This window comes from Ambystoma mexicanum, chromosome 10 (genome assembly GCF_040938575.1).
Source record: "Ambystoma mexicanum isolate Mex_15411 chromosome 10, UKY_AmexF1_1, whole genome shotgun sequence".
NCBI classification, from domain to species: domain Eukaryota; kingdom Metazoa; phylum Chordata; class Amphibia; order Caudata; family Ambystomatidae; genus Ambystoma; species Ambystoma mexicanum.
The window spans coordinates 430953911-430971154 of record NC_090932.1 but is presented as its reverse complement, the minus strand read 5'-3'; the positions used below and the strand labels follow the sequence as shown (position 1 = coordinate 430971154).

Below are 17244 nucleotides of genomic sequence, written 5' to 3'. Positions count from 1 at the left end.
TACCTGTAGTCAGATGTAGTTCAAATATGAACTTGGAGAGAGTGAGATAAAGATCCAATTTAGGACAATACATAAAGGCGGCATTACTAATTAAAATTTGTCATCTTATCATTCCTACAAGATGTTTGCTATCCACTTACCCTAATTGAACGTAAGTGATTTAAGATGGATTTTTCATGGGCTCCACTGAAAGTTCAATTTTATAAACAGTATATTAGACATGTGCACTAATTGCATAATAAGAACAGTTAATCATATGGGAGGGCAAGTGCCAAGAGAGTACCTGTCGTATGCAGTTGCAACAAGGAATTAGGGAAACGTTTCCGCGTGTCTGCCTGTAAAGATAATGGAGAGAAGACGAGCGTGTAGCGCGTGCCCAGCGATGAGAAAGAGGGAAGAAAAGACAGACGGGCAGCGCAATTAGAATCAGCTGCTTGTCTGGTTTGGTAATTGCGACGCGCGTAGACCCTCGGAAACCCTAGGGGTCTACGTGCAAGTGTAATACTTACCAGCGTTTCCGCTGAGAAATTAATCTGGAGCCTGCCGGCCGCGGCTCGTGTTGCCATAGTTATAGCAGCAGCATGTGAAAGTCAACATGCGCGGCCTAACTTGTAGGAAAGAAAGGTTGCCATCTTGAGTGTGTGTGCGCCCCTGTAAGGGATGAGATCTGCAGATTGATTCTGCCTGAGCTAGCTGGATGGTAAATAAGAAGTGAGAAAATAATGTAAGGGGATTAATTAAAGTCAACTATATACTTATGGCAGCCCAACTCATATAGGAATGACGGAGATATGAGCTACGAGTGATAATCTGCTAATTATTTTTATCTGCGGTGAGATGGCAGTTATGACTGGAGTGAAAAGGGCCAATACTCAAGTGACCCGACCACTATAAACCGCATTAAAAGTAAAATTATGCACGAATTTGGATAAGTAACCCGACACTAGGACGGGTTTAAAAATTATAATACATGAAGGGAAAAGCTGCATGGGGGGCACAAATGGCATGGAGGTCCAATCCTGCCTGTTGCGACTGATATAAGCAACCGAGGCAATGATCGGCAAATTGTAAACCAGCTAAGTGTATGACACATGAAGAACCACAAGCATAATAAAAAGAGAGAACAATGAGTCAGTTGAACAACTGGTTGTGTTTACAAATGTTATGTTTTCACCATATATCCATATTTGGAAGAGATATATAGATGATGTGATTCTGATTTGGACAGGCTCTTGTGACACACTTAACGACATTGTGAATTATCTTAACTCTAATTCATGGGGAATTCAATTTACACAGACTGTTAGCCACAGTAGTATCAATTTTTTGGACTTAACCATTACAATTTCAGATAACAAACTGACAACTAAAACTTATCGCAAATCTACTTCAGTTAATTCATTACTCCACGCGAGCAGTTGCCATAAGAAATCGGTCTCACGTAATATTCCTAAAGGAGAATTCATACGTGCCAGACGCAATTGCTCCTCAAATGAGAATTTTCAAACAGAATTTGTATTTATCCGTAACCGCTTTTTGGCTAGAGGATATGACAGTCGCCTCCTTGACAAAGCTCAACGTGAGGTGAAATCTTTAAAGAGAGAGGATTTACTCGCTCCAAAAGTACGCCCTCAGAATACTCACAGTAATAAACTGAAATGTATTACTAAATATAACACAAAGTTCTAATCTGTACAGCATAGTCAAGAGACATTGGCACATCCTCCAACTGGACAGATATCACTCCTTGGGTAGATGACTCGCCAAATTTAATCTACACCAAGGCAAATAATCTTAAAAACATCCTCTTGCCTTCATTTATGTCTAACCCACAACATAAACCAACTTGGCTACAGTTAGCAAGTACAAGTGGCTTTCGTAAGTGTGGGGGGTGTTCGATGTGGACCTTTGCACTAGAAACAAGCAAGCTTGAATTTGGCCCTTTGGGTACACATACAATCACCTCATTTATTAACTGTAATACCAAGTTTTGTGTATACTGTATTCTGTGTGTATGTGGACAGTGTTACATTGGCAGTACAATTCGGCCACTAAAGATCAGAATTAGAGAACACTTGGCCTCCATCTCCCAGACAGATTCTAAATATCCATTAGCAGTACATTGGCAACAAACTCACCAAATGGATAACAAAGCAGAAATCAGATTCACTGGGATGGCCAAGGTTACACTACCACAACGAGGTGGTAATTTGATTCTCAAATTGCGACAATTAGAAGCGCGGCTTATCTGCTGTTACTGCACTGTCACACATGGCCTCAATACAGACCATGAACTTTCTGTGTTTTTATGAGCAAAGAGTAATGTACCAATGTAATGTTCAACTGACTCCTCATTGTTCTCGCTTTTTATTATATTATGCTTGTGGTTCTTCGTGTGTCATACACTTAGCTGGTTTACAATTTGCCGATCATTGCCTCGGTTGCTTATATCAGGCGCAACAGGCAGGATTGGACCTCCATGCCATTTGTGCCCCCCACGCAGCTTTTCCCTTCATATATTATAATTTTTAAACCCGTCCTAGTGTCGGGTTACTTATCCAAATTCGTGCATAATTTTACTTTTTAATGCGGTTTATAGTGGTCGGGTCACTTGAGTATTGGCCCTTTTCACTCCAGTCATAACTGCCATCTCACCGCAGATAAAAATAATTAGCAGATTATCACTCGTAGCTCATATCTCCATCATTCCTATGAGTTGGGCTGCCATAAGTATATAGTTGACTTTAATTAATCCTCTTACATTATTTTCTCACTTCTTATTTACCATCCAGCTAGCTCAGGCAGAATCAATCTGCAGATCTCATCCCATACAGGGGGGACACACACACACACACGCACGCACACACGCACGCACGCACGCACACACTTGCACACGCTGCTGCTATAACTATGGCAACACGAGCCGCGGCCGGCAGGCTCCAGATTCATTTCTCAGCGGAAACGCTGGGAAGTATTACACTTGCATGTAGACCCCTAGGGTTCTGAGGGTCTACGCGCGTCGCAATTACCAAACCAGACAAGCAGCTGATTCTAATTTCACTGCCTGTCTGTCTTTTCTTCCCTCTTTCTCATCGCTGGGCACGCGCTACACGCTCGTCTTCTCTCCATTATCTTTACAAGCAGACACGTGGAAACGCTTCCCTAATTCATTGTTGCAACTGCATACAACAGGTACTCTCTTGGCACTTGCCCTCCCATATGATTAACTGTTCTTATTATGCAATTAGTGCAGATGTCTAATAAACTGTTTATAAAATTTAACTTTCAGTGGAGCCCATGAGAAATCCATCTTAAATCACTTACCTTCAATTAGGGTAAGTGGATAGCGAACATCTTGTAGGAATGATAAGATGCCAAATTGTAATTAGTAATGCCGCCTTTATGTATTGTCCTAAATTGGATCTTTATCTCACTCTCTCCAAGTTCATATTTGAACTACATCTGACTACAGGTAAATGTATTTTAATTTACTAATAGTTCTTACATCTTGTATGGCCCACCAAGAACCTTCAGGCTAATGAATTTTTATTCATCCTCCATTCCCCTCTTCCATTTTGATCTGATGAATTCAAACATGCAAATGGTATGAATTTTTCCTTTTTCCCTTCTAATCACACTGTATGCTTTTGTACTGTTGACTTGTTTTTAATTGTCAATATATTCTTTGCCTTTTGACATTATGGATTGCAAAATTCGCAATATTGTGCCATGTATGACTACTGTACTGTTCCATGGCTCATCCCTTGTTTGCCCTGTAACCTTGGGTCTTCATAATGTGTTTAATTTATTTGTAATACATCATTTTGTGTTTACAAAAAAACCTGTAGCCTCAGTGGAAGGGCAAGTGCCCGAAACACGTGTCAGGCTACCTCAGTGTCAATTAAAATCACTTTCCCAACTAGTTTTATTTAGTGCCTATGCGCAGTGTGTTTGCGAAAATTGTATCTAATTCTACCTACCTGGCTGTAGACTTGGCAAATCCCGCCCCCTGCATTCACCTGCAGCTTTCTTCACTACACCCAAGGTTAATAGGTCCTTGCGCTGAACCTCGCCAGTCCCCCTTTGCCAACTCATTTTCTCCATTTAGTTTTTACATCTCTGCCGCCCAGAGGGACCTATGTGAAGTAAGAGCCTTTCCGCCAAAGCTTTACGGAACCCATATTGGGCACATCCTGTACGCTGATGATATTGTTTTGATTGATGTAACCCCAGTTGGCCCACAACGTAAATTGAGGGCTCTTGAATTATATACTGCCAGAAACGGTCTCGTGATAAATTCAGCTAAAACAGAGATCATTGTGCTCCGAAGTTTAATTGGAGCCAAACCATCTACAAAGAAGAATTTCAAATGGAACATTGGTGGTAAACCGATTGATTGTGTTAGCCAGGTCCTGTACCTGGGTGTCCTGATTGGCTCACACAAACGATGAACCAATGGTTGAAAAGATCAAAAGAAAATGCAAACTCCTGGCAGTGCTAGATAAAAAAAATATGGAAAATTGTCCATAAAACCAGTCCTTGAATATTAGAAAGCTAAGGTTGTTCTTTCTCTAATCTTTGGAGTGGAGTCCATGCTGGAATGCTCTCACTTGGCATGCTCATGGTGCGAAAACGTATGTTGGAATCGAATTCTGCACTTACCAAAAGGGACACCCAACGCTTGAACGAGATACGAACTAGGCCTGACATCTATCAACGCTATCGTAACATGGAATACCTTGGCCTTATATAGGAAGATCATTGGTACCGAAGATCTCCCACAATTTAACATGCTGAAACTTACTGGAGAAAAAGCTGCTTCTGATTCAATACAGGAAGAATGGGAGAGTAGGTGCAAAACTCTACTCGAAAAACTGAATTTGAACATGGGAAACTTTGCTACAGAACCCGAATAAAGTAAAAAAAACTGTGGGAAGCTGATTGGTGCGAAACCTGCGACACCAGAAACACTCATCGCTGTATGTACCTTGCTGCTCCGGAATCCAGGGCCCATAATATGATTCCGAAATACCTTGAATTATTCCCATGTGTTAGCAAGAGAAAAACTTTCATGAAATTCCGATTGAATCTATTTTTAACAAAAGAAGTGCAGAACTTCCGACTATCTCCCCCAAAATACATTTATTTGTGTAGATTCTGCGAAAGAGAAAAACGAGTCATTAAAACACTTGACCCTATACTGCACTTAACTAGTCGAATTAAGAAAATCTTTAATGGGGAAAGTGTGGGCTGAAAGACCTTGCTTATCTGGAGAATGCTGGTGGAAAAAGATGTTCGAAGGAGTTGACGTGCACCTAATATATGCATTGGTTTTTTTTCTTGGCAGAACTAGAAAAGACTGATGAACAACAAAGTTTCAAATAGATCTGAATGAACCAGTCTACGTACGACTGGCAGGATCTAAGATCTCATGATGCCTTCATTTTTTGACTGACGTATGACGTTTGCGTAAAAAAATGAAATGCTCTTTTCTTTGCGTTACTTCTCTAATCTTTTTAAAAGCTTGTAAACAAGCTATATAAAAATTATTTTAAAAATACCTAGTATTATCTTTTATCTGATGCCATCAGTTAAATAATCATTGATGTCATATGAGGTAATCATTGTGGTCAAAGGCTGCACAACAGGGGGCGCAAAGTTAAAGTGGCTTTAGCTGAATTTCCAGGGTTTTGTTGCAATGTTTTTTTCCTTAACTGATCTTAGCTACGTTTTTGTAATTGAATATATATTCCTTCAAACTTCATTGTATCATATTTTGGGTTGCTACTGTTAACACATTCAGAACACTCTTAAGAGTGTCCTGTCCCTGGCCCACATTACCGCGAAGGGGGAAAGTCTCTTGACTGCCTGCTTTACCCTTGATTGGGATCACTGTTGGTTTGTTGTACTGTAACCACTACTCACCCACATACTCTTTCTTGCTAAACAGTTGTAATTTCGTCTCTTATGCAGACCTCTACACCACACACCTCGTCAATTAGCCCGTATATCATTCCACATATAATGATAATGTGTTATTTATATAGCTCCTTAATCCAAAGCGCTTTACAGAGCACTTATGTACATACAATATAACCCAACCGAAATTGGTACTCATTTATCGACCTCGGAAGGATGAAAGGCTGAGTTGGCCGTGCCAGGATTCGACCCTACGACCTGCAGATCACGCTCAGATCACAGCAGCGAGCACTCAACCCCGCTGAGCTATCTTACCAGAATCTTCACCCTGTTGCCACAGGGGGAGCAATTTAGTTATTTCGATTCCAAATCTTTGAGAAGCTACCAGGAAACGAGCACAAAGTGAAGTGGTACAATTTTCTAAGAGTTCCATATGGATCCTCATTCCTTATAGTTACACCTTTTGTTAAATATCAATTTTTAAGAATCTGTTTGGGTCTTGCAAGCTGTGGCAATATTTCCTTTGAGACCTTTTTTTCCAACCTTAATCTTGATCATTCGTCTATCCCCTCGCTCCCCCCCCCGCCCCCCGCCCCGAGTGTGTCATTTGTGTCTGCCCACACATAAAAGAAAGCAGCGTTCACCTACGGAAAAGCCTTTCCCATGTCCGTTGACGTTTGCCAATGTTTGTTTAGTATTTTTAGCTTTTGCACAATTATTTTAAATCTGTGCTGTCACTCTTAGGACTCGTTTTGCTATTGCTTTTAATGCTATTACGTCCCTAAAGCACTTGTTGTTTGAGCACCAGGATATGTATGACACGGAGCTCTTCAAGTAGGAAGTGGTACCGGATTCATGATGAGTAACTTCTTTTGATCACGAACAAAGATGCCAGTTAGGACTTCCTCATTGTTATCTTGTCGTTTTAGCACCGACATTAGAAAGTTCATTTCTAAACAAGATTGTACGGAGCTGCAAATAACAAACTGAAATGCAGGGCACGGCTCTCCTTCACAGTAGAACATAAGAAAGGAATTCCTGAATGTCTGCTTTTTTTTCCAATTCTTTTTGGGGAAATGTTGCGAGTTAAGTTTGGATGCCATAGTATCACGTGCTTCTGCAGCTTTGGTTGGGCAACAACGCTCGTGCTTTGTACAAGGGCAGCTGACTGTGTCGAGCAAAACTCGCAAACAAGCCTCTACTGGAATTGGACCTTAAATGACTGTCACCTGCCTTCGTTATGGGTGGCGGTCTCCAACTTTGCTGGGATTCTTGCTCCTGCATACAGCTTGCAGTGGACTAGTTAGTCGTGCTTCGTGTTATTAAAAAAAATGTTATGTATTATTTTAGAAACGCCTTCTGGTGGGTCGGGACATGGGATTCCACCTCTTTGTGTTAAGAAAAGGATATTGTTTGTTAGGAGGCAGACTTTAGCACAGTCATACGGGTTTAGCTATATATTAGCCAATCGGGTGTTGTGTTTAAAATCACGTGCGCTTCCATTGAGGTACCGCACAGAGATCCAGTCTTGCTCTGAGTCAGTGGCTCTGCTGGCCGGGGGAGGAGATACAGCAAACACTTTTGTCGTGCGATAAGTGCTTGCGGCCCCATTAACCCCCTATAATTCCTGAGTGCTCTGATCCAATCATTACACCTGCACTTCGAAAATCCAGCGTTTCATCCTGTTCGTCTTCTGCAGCTTGGGGGATGAGACGGGAGCAGGAGGGGATACGCAGACGGAACTTGTGGTAAGGTTTTTTTTTTGTTTGTTTTTGAATTAAGTGTTTGAATGCTTCACGTGCATGCATGTTTAGAATGTTCTGTAATGTGTGCATTACGGAATTCTCCGATTACTTACCGGTAATCTACATTACTCCTGGTCATATTCTTCCTCTTCCCAGTACTTGCCTAGGGGCTCCGCATATCATACAGGAACTGTTTTATTTTTTTCCCGCTGGAGGTATAACCTACTCGCATTCTTCGGTTCATCCAAATTCAAGTCTGATCATAGGCCCATCCACAGCACGCACAGGTGCGGAGGGTCGGGTGTACTGTGACAAGGCAGAGCCGGACTAGAAGTAATGAAGATTGCCAGTACGTGATCAGAGCATTTGTTCCACATCTTGCGTTGTACTTGCCTATGAGGTGCACCCAAGCCAGTATGCAAGTGGAAGTGCACAATGAGACACACCAAGCCAATGAGTAGAGCAACACCACCAATTTATTGTGTAAAGGAACCAACAAACTGTGACAGTTGGGCCACCGACAGCACTCCCACCCTCAAAGGAACCATTCCTGAGGTTACCATCATTGAGTCAGTAGTGCGCGATGAAGGTATTGGGATCTGCCCATGTAGCTGCCCTACGGATCTCTTGCAGGGAACACCCTGAGCATCAGCCCAGGAGGCCGCCATGCCTGAACCTGCAGAGGAACCGGAAACCCAGAGGACACATAAGCCATAGAGAGGAGTCTTAATCCAGCGACTGATGGACACCACATTTGCTTTCCTGCCAGCCCCAGAATTCACCAGGAGTCTGCCCGATCTCCGTAAAGCTTCAGTGCTGGAAAGATATGCCAAGACAGATTGCTGCACATCAATGGCGTGTCAAGCATAAACAATAAACTGTATGTTTTCCGACCAAATGAGCTATAAGCTTTTGTCAGATAATTTTCTTTCCCTCCACATAAGGACTGTTTTGCCGGCCCAATCATCTGGACGCCTTCACTGCTGCCAGGTAAACCATACTCCTTACTTATTCTGTAATGCAACCGGCATTCTTGATGTTGCACTACCTTTATTTCTACCGATCCACACCTCTCCCACAGTGTCTGCGCTTTCTCTCCTTGATCCGTGCATCTCTATGCCCACGTGTCATTGCTCCCTTGAAGTTCACTTGTTCCCCCCCCCCGCCACCGCTTTTTCTCGGCAACCCATCCGACACTGACTTTGAACTGCAAGCTGACATATTGAGCACTAATAGTAACGTGTATGCAACCTTATCCTTATGCAATGAGAGTAACTTGTTTGAAACAGCAACCGAAAACATATGCAAAGAGTAACTGTAATGTAACCTAAGTAATAGAGTAACATGAATGTAACTGTAACCTAATCACCGAGAGCAACTTATATGCAACTGTAACCTTATGCAATAACATGTATGAAGCAGCAACCATTAACATTTTGCAAAGAGAGTAACACGTAACTGAAATGTAACCTTAAGTAATGACCGAAACATGAATGGAACTATAACCTAAGCACTGAGTAACCTGTATGAAACTGTAACTTTATGTAATGAGAGTAAAAGGTATGTAGCAGTGCCTTGATACCTACGGGTTTAGTGTGCCATACAATTCCTAAAATAAATAAGCCGCCTGTACAGGAGAAAGGGGGTCCCAAAAGCAGGCGGGAAGAACCACATCCTGAAACAAATGCAATTCGAAGCAATTTTGGGCAAAAACAGGGGGCGTCACTTCGCAACACCAGAGCATCCAGGAGAACCCTGAGAAGGGGGGGGGTGGGGCGGCGGTTCAACTGAGCCCCCTATTATTCCCCAACCGACCAGCCAAGGTAATGGTGAACAGGAAGGCGTTCCTGAGAGTGAGGTGCTTTAATATCAATGTGTATCCTGAAGGCCATCCATCCCCCTGGAAGCCCCCTTACTAGCTTTCAGTGCCATCCACTGGGAACGAAGAGTAGCCACAGCCAGGCCCTTATCGAACCCATCCTCAAGAACCTGCAGAATGGCCGGGACACCACAGCAGAGGTGGGGGGAGGGGGAGACGGGGGTACAAGTACGAGACTCCTCACACCAACTCAAGAAATGTGCCCATTGTTTATAATGGGCTTTCAGCGTGCTAGGCCTCTTAGAATGCATGTTATCAGCCACCTGGCTAACTGCTCCCTTTCAATAACCAGGCTGACCAGTGTATTACATGGAGTGCCGACCCCAAACCCACTTGCAGAGGCCAATGCCAAACCAAAATCCGCCACACCTCCCGAACTGGAGCTCCGGAAGAGAGGTTGAACCACCCCCTGTGGGGCAAGAAAGGGACCATCAGGATCACGGACTACCTGCTCCACCTGATCTTGTGCATCACCCAGGGGATGAGGGAAATGGGAGGAAAGGCATACAGAAGATCCTGAGGCCACTTCATGTTCAAGGCATCTAGTCCCCAAGCCCCCACCGCAGGGAACCATGAGCAGAACCAGGGGACCTTGGCAGAGGGGTAGGCAAAGGGGTCTAACACAGGAGTCCTGAACCTCTGACAGATCTCCAAGAATGTCCTGCCTGACTACTCTAGCTGCTGAGAGCTGGCAAAGACCCTGCTGAGACTGTCCGCCACCACATTCTCCACTCCCTGAATGTGAACTGCCTCCAACGGGTGATGTTTGGCCCAGACTCTATGATCCCTGCCAAAGCATTCAGGCCCCCAAACCTCTTGATTGTTGACATAGGCCATGGCATAGGAATTGTCGGTCTGGGCCAGCACTACCCGACCCTGGCGACTGAGTGAGGACCACAGCAGGGCCCAATACATCCCCATCAATTCTCTCCAATTGGAGGACCCGACAGAGCCACACCAGATCCCACAGTTCCTGCACCATCAAGGACCCTAGAGGAGCCCCCCCAGCTGAGGCCCCTGGCATCTGTGGTAAGGAGGATATCCGTGGGGTGTTCTAACCTCACGCCTCTGCAGGCAGCCCATTCGCAACCACCGGGCCAGTTCCTCCCATAACCCCTGAGGAATCGGGATCCGAGTCTTGAGGGACTGGGAGGAGGGTGACCAATGGCATAGGAGATGCACCACTAGGGCTCGAAGATGGAGATGAGTACAAGGAACCAAGAAAACCCAAAAGTCCATGTGGCCCTGCACTACCAGTTGGTCCTGCACCAGAACCCAGGCACGCTTTAAGACACAGGAGAGCACTGCCTGGAGACCAAGGGGACTCGCACGCGGGAGGAGGTCCCTCCCCTGCCTGGTGAAGAATAAAGCACCAATAAACCTCAGATACTGGGATGGGCCTTCCTCCAGTTGATGAGAAACCCCCACTCTTGGAGCGTTGGACAGACCCAGAGGAGATGGACCTGGACAAGTAACCCTTATGTCTGCCTTGATCAACCAGTTGTCGAGATGGGGGAAGAGTTGGGCACCCAGTAAGTGCAGAGGAGCCACTGGGGAGGGGGGGCTTGTTGGGGGAGAGGCACAGTTTTGTAAAGACTCTATGAGCTGATATCAACCCAAATGGAAGGACCTGGAACTGAAAGTGGCCCTCCCCAACCCTCTGCAGGAAACCATAGATATTTGTGATGGGGCGGGAGGTTGGCGGCATAATGGCCATCGGGAGATCCAGCACCACTAATCGGTCACCTCTGTGCAGCAAGGGAATGATCTTCTGCAAGGTCTCCAACCTGAAGCGAACCCCCTTCACAATCACATTGAGGGCCTTCAGGTCGCCAATCAAACAAAACTTCCCAGAGGGCTTTGGTACCAGAAAGACCCGACAGTAGAACCCGTGGCCCCATTGAGTCCACAGAACCTGCACAATAGCCTTCTTGTGCAAAAGGTAGACAATGGCCGTGGACAAAGCCACCCTCTTGGTCTGGTACCTGAGTACAGTAGTCGTGGTAAACTGAATTGGACAGGGGAAGAAAGGAACTCAATCCAGTAACCGTACCAAACCGTCTGGAGAGTAGAAAGGTCTGATGCCCACCTCTCCCAAATCGGAAATAAGCTCTAGAGTCTCCCACCCACCAGCACTCAGTGGTTGACAGGACTCTAATGTGGAACAGAAGGTTTCACTATGCCGGGATGAAAATGGAATCCACGTGACTAATGAAAATGTCCACGTTTTCCACAAGACGTCTGTGCCCAGGACCCATCACCTGAAGACTTGCGGTCGGCCGAAGAGGCAGACCTCATTTGCAATCAATCTGCATTCTTGTCAGCCCTAAACACCCTGTGGACCATATCCCAAGATGTCACCAAAGAGTTTGTTGCCTTCAAAGGGGATCTTCAAGGCAGCAGCCTTCTGGAACACCTTACCCTTCCAATCCCGCAAATGCATATGATGCCTGGCAAACGCAAGCCCCCATTGCTATGGCCATGCCTGGCACCCTGTCAAAAGTCCGACAGGATTACCACTTGCTTATGCATGTCCCACAGCCCAAAAGCACAATCCGACCCATCCTCCATTGCCTTGTGAAGTCGCTTGAAGCCCAGTCTCTGCTGTATAGGAACCATCGAAATTAGCAGAGTCCCAGGTGGGACACCACGTGGGCTTTCTTCACAGCCGAGTTTGCTTTGCGGTCCCACCTAACTGGCCAGGATATCAACGTCCACTGACTCGGGAAGAAAGGAGTCTGCACTCTTCAATGGGTAGAACTTGGCCATGAACCGGGGTATGGCGGTATGTTCAGGGTCCCACCACTCCCTCAAACTTGGCCTAAATATCCTAAATCGGGGGGAGCCCCAGCTTGGGGGTGTGCTTATACTCCAGAATCTTGGGAACAGCTGACCCTTTCCTGGGTCCGAGAAACCAATAGAGTCCCACACTTCCGACACCTCCACCTCAATGCTGGCTAGGTATTTCCCTTCAGCATCAGAATGGGAGGGATCCAAGGTGGAAGACGCTGACGCTGACTCTGAGGAGGAGGTAGAAGAGTAACTGGACAGTGAACTCTGCTTTTTGTTTAATTTCTTTAAGCACCTTTATGCTCCTCAGTAGCCTTCTTCATGAGGCACTTGATGTTCTATTGGGAGAGGGAGAATTTTTGCTTTCCCCCCATGAGGCTGCTCAGGACTGGTGGAGTCGTCCTTTGATAAGACGTGGCGTCTCTTCTCTGTATGTTTCCCCATCAAGAAAAACAGACAGGACACCAGCAAGGAGGCTAGTCCACAAGAGATGAAGCCCAAAGCCTTTTTTGGTTTAGCCCAGATGCCGGAACATTTGCTTAGCAACCAGCGCATGGCCTAAGAAGGCCGTCCCGCCCATCCCCACCAGCCAGATGGAGTGGCAAAGGTCGCAACCAATCCCCTGCAGCAGCATTAGGAAGCATACTATGTGCCCTAGCCTAGCCTAGCCAAGCCCGTCCTCCAGGAACCGGTATTGGAGCAAACCAGGGCCCCCGAGCAAGCAGGGAGGGCCTCACTACACCCTCCCCGCCCGAAAGGCTGACCGAGCAGATTGCCAGAGGCGGACTACGAATGCCTGTGCCCCGACCACTCGCAGCAGCAGCCCCCACAAAGGACCTGCAAGCCCAGAAGCCACGGCTCAACTAGAGCTCCAAGTCTCGCATGGATCCCAGAAGGCACTGCATTAAAGAGACGCTGCCACCCCACTGGACTTGCCGCCCAGCATGCAACAGCCAGTCACTCCCCAGAGCCCCGCTTCAAGGTGATTCGAGTCCTTGTTCGAGAAGCGAATGAAAGAACTGAGGATTGTGGGTTGCTAGGAGGTATTCTACCTCGAGAGAGAAAAAGAGGGGGAAACTCCTGTACTGTATGAGAGGTGGAGCCTCATAGGCAAGTACTGGGACGAGGAAGAGTAACATGGAGATAATGTGTGTTTGTGTGCCTGAATGAGAAATTGAATGAGTATACACGTGAGACAGTGTATTGAGTCTCTGTGGATGTGACTGTTTGCAAGTGTGTCACTGCGTATGCTTGCCTGCAGGAAGGACAGTTCAAGTGTTTAGCGTATTAAAGCAATTGGGTAAAATATATGACCAGTCTTTGACAGACGTGGTTGAAGCAGATACTGCTGCCCACACTTTGACGCCTTTCATGGCTTGTTCTTTCCAACATTAAACCTAGTGCTATTTATTCTGTAACTGCGAGGAGAGGCACTCTTGTGGTGGCTAATGGGGAGGGGGTGGTGAAAGATGGATTTGTAGTAAAACCTGATGAATTTAACCTTGGGTCTACAAGAGCTTGTTATCAGTGTCTTGGGATGCTTGCAGATTCCTTTCCTGATTGGTTAAGTTCTAAATCTCCTGCTTTTACGTGGGCAGCCGATTGTTGTATTGTTGAACGCCTTGAGCAAGCCTGGACATACCACATAGGCAATGAGATGGCCAAAAGCTGGCTGCTGAACACGGTTTACAATGCTAAATCTGGTCGATGAGAAGTTATAACTAAGCCTGCACCAGCATTTTCCCATACTTTTAAAATGGAATGTTTTTGATCGGCTCAGTAGTTTCTTGATAGCCGACAAGCTATAGCGTTTTATATTGCCAAACCTTGCAGTGAGTAACAATGTACCTTGGCAACAACCAATTATTTTAGCATAAATGTATGCAGGGCACTGAAAAACAGAACATCTCCTAACAGGAATGTATATTTATATTTGTGTTACTGCGATGGAGATCTTTGAAAATGTTTTTTCTACCGGATGTACCCCTCGTACATTTGTTGTATATAATTGTCAATAGTCGGCGAGTATTGACTATGTATTGGACAGTTTTTGGTTTATTAATATGGGAAGTGTTCTTGTGATCAGGATGACTTATTTTGTGTTGCTTTTAATTTGTTGAACGAAAGGCTGCATTTTTAGGAGTTTAAGTGGAGAATTAAAGCGAAACAGTGGCTGAAAGTAAAGTAAGAGGTGCCAGAAGGGTACCTTGCATCATTTAAGTGTGGTGTTTTTCTTCAGTTACTACAAAAAGGTGCACCTGTAAAATACAGCCAACTACCTTCTAACCTGGTGACGGTTCTAGACCTATGACATGGAATACACCACAAGCTGAACGTTCCTGGAACTGCATAGACGAAAATGTACTGAAGGCCCATGGATGAGTTGTGGCAAGGTTGCGGAAAGTACTTTGCTAAATAAAACCTACTTTCATCTGAAAAATGGCACCTTACACCCGAGTGCAAGAAAGCCAAAGAAATGGCGCCTGTAATTTACGTGAAAAAACACTTTCGTTTTAATTTAAAAGAAAGTTTAATGTATTTAAGCAGTAATTTCATAAACCAAAATGCTATGTCGTTGCAAATGAAACGTTTTGTGCAAAGCAAGCCAGTCTGCCGGGAATTTCAGAGAATGACTGTTAAAAATGATGCACTTATACATGCAATTAGAACTTTACTTTAAATGCTTTATGTACATGTGAGACGTTAAACCAGGGATATATTACTGTTTTAATCTGCATGGCCAGCTCAGTGTTCTAATGTAGCTTTGCCAGTGTTTATTGGTTTTTCAGTGAGCCTGACAACAAACTGAACGTCTTCAACCCAGGATACACATTTCTAATATGGGGGTTTTGGTGGGGTCTGAAACCCAAGGGGATTATATTCTCCATATGGAGGACTAAGCCCTTTTCTTACATTATAGAAACTCATTTAATTCCCTATAGGAAAGACCAGTCTGTTTCCCATATGCCCACCAATCCATTGTTCGAGAGTTTTGTTACTAACCCATGTATGACCTCAGTTTCATATTTTCTGCATGATCATTTGACGTGATTTTAATATGTGGGAGACATTTCAGTTACATATATTTAAACTGTTAGTACTTCCGTGTCAATTGAGAGGATTTGAGATTAGTTTTCTTAACATTTTGATGGGGCCATTTAAAGTGTTATTGTTTTTTTTAATTGAAATATGTTGTGTTATGTTATTTGGCATTTATATAGTGCTCTATATATAATTGGTATGACATCAAAGCGCTTGTGGGTTGAATGCCCTCGGGGACCGTAGTCCAGGTCATTAGAGAGTAGGGTATCGTAGGGTGCTTGGGTGCACTTGTTATGTGCGCAGCTGATGAGATTGCCTGATGGTAGCTGCATCCTAGCATTAGGTGTGGTGATATTGAGATCAGTTGAATGTGTGCAGTCTGGAGGTTGGTCTCCAAGACTGGATTCTGGCTGTGTTAGGTCTGTGTATGACGCTTATGTGTGCAGCTAGGCCTATCTTTCGCGGGGTATGGCTACGTTCTAGAAGGATGTTAAGGTGTTCATTGAGTATTGTTCGTATGTAAGCACGTAGGTTGAAATTGGTCGAGGGGTGGTGCTGTGCTCTATTGTGTGTTGGTGCAGAGTAGAGAGTGAACATAGTGATAGGAGAGGTGAGTGTCTGGAGTGGGTTTCATTCTTATGAGCGCAATGTTCCGATTTCATTTACGTGTTTTGCAATTGCTGCACATAGCTATAGCTATCATATAGCTGCAAATGGTTTAGGGAACCGTTGATCAATAAAAGCTTTAGTATTTCACCCGCAGCATGACAAATTTCACCCTTCTGTTCTGTTTGAGGTTTGCAACAATGAGGAAAGGCGGCATCATATAGACTGAACCAAGTGTCCGTTCTGAGCAAGAGCTTGCACGTATTTAAATGTGATGTGTCCACTACTTTGCACATTTTCCATGCGAGTAATGAGGTGATGTAGTGTTTGGAAATAGTTGTCAGTTTCCTTCTGTTGCCTTGTGTTCAAAGTATGTCAATCCGAGTGTTATTTGTGCTTCACGGATTTCATTCCGTTATGTTGTTATTGGTGTATTTTTTTAATTTTTTTTATTGCAATTGACCATTGTTGTGATTGTCTTCCATTAGGGGGTTGTGTTATCTAAGAGGCTCGGAAATTCACTCCAGAGTGATTGCGCGTGTTTATTTTGAAAGTGAATATCTCAGATTTGAGTGTTTGGATCTGGCCAGATCAGTTTCCTGCCAAATTAGTTGTAGTAAAAGTTACAGGGATAAACGTGTTTGTTTTTCTTTTGTAAATTACCAGTCTCTAAGCGCTGGACAAGGATTCAAACCTGTGTTGCTGTGAGTAGTTTAGTTTCCCAGACAAGACGAGCACTTTGCCCCTGAGCTATCCTCCCAGCCCCAATATCCTCCCAGCCCCAATGTAACTTTAACTGTACAGTTATGACGATAAGATCACCATTTCATCTGTCTCCAATGTAATCAGCAGAAATTCACTACTGGCTTTAAGATCGCTGTAGAACTGTAGAATGTGAATTTGCTACTTTGGTGTCTTGGGCTCAAATGCCTCTAAAACTGAAGTGCCATCCGGTAGTGAATGGCATATAGATAGATGGATATATAGCATAACAGTTCAGGGTACAAAGGGAAAGGAATGATGTGGGTGTCTTCAGCAAATATGTGGTATGAGAAGCGATGCAAATTGTGAAATTATATGTTCTCAGAAAACCTATTGGCACGGGTTTGGGATTGAGGTGCCAGTTTTCAATGAGGTGGAGAAAGATTATTCCAAAAGGGCAAAGTTGAAAATAAGAGTTTTTATTTTGGTGAGGAGGTAGAAGTAGACCGTATCAGGCACGGCACATGGATCATGAGGAGCAGATGGATCTGTAGTGCCGAG

At 44.5% G+C, this 17244-nt stretch overlaps 1 protein-coding gene across 4 annotated transcripts in view; it reads left to right on the top strand.

Annotated features, from left to right (window-relative positions):
* The window catches only part of PIK3CB (phosphatidylinositol-4,5-bisphosphate 3-kinase catalytic subunit beta), a 2502085-nt gene that overhangs the window by 65727 nt on the left and 2419114 nt on the right, over positions 1 to 17244 (top strand). For 2 of the 4 annotated variants that reach the window (XM_069617991.1, XM_069617989.1), the window contains exon 1: positions 7444 to 7667. The exons of the other annotated variants lie outside the window; for them this stretch is intronic. The gene's annotated coding sequence lies outside the window, so the exon portion shown is untranslated. Of the gene's footprint in view, positions 1 to 7443; positions 7668 to 17244 lie in introns of those variants that run through there. 4 annotated transcript variants of the gene reach the window in all.